A 254-nucleotide genomic window follows, 5' to 3' on the forward strand; every position below is an offset into this window, starting at 1 on the left:
TTTTGAGCTTTTCTGTATGAACTCCTTTTTTCTTTTGTTTATCAAACATTTTATTTTCAGAGAATGTTATGCCAAAAACCAAAACTGTTATTTGTGTATGTGTGTATGTATGCGTGTGTGTATGTATGCGTGTGTGTATGTATGCGTGTGTGTATGTATGCGTGTGTGTATGTATGCGTGTGTGTATGTATGCGTGTGTGTATGTATGCGTGTGTGTATGTATGCGTGCTTGTGTGTATGTACAGTATGTGTGT

This window comes from Clarias gariepinus, chromosome 10 (assembly GCF_024256425.1).
Source record: "Clarias gariepinus isolate MV-2021 ecotype Netherlands chromosome 10, CGAR_prim_01v2, whole genome shotgun sequence".
In the NCBI taxonomy this organism is placed as follows: domain Eukaryota; kingdom Metazoa; phylum Chordata; class Actinopteri; order Siluriformes; family Clariidae; genus Clarias; species Clarias gariepinus.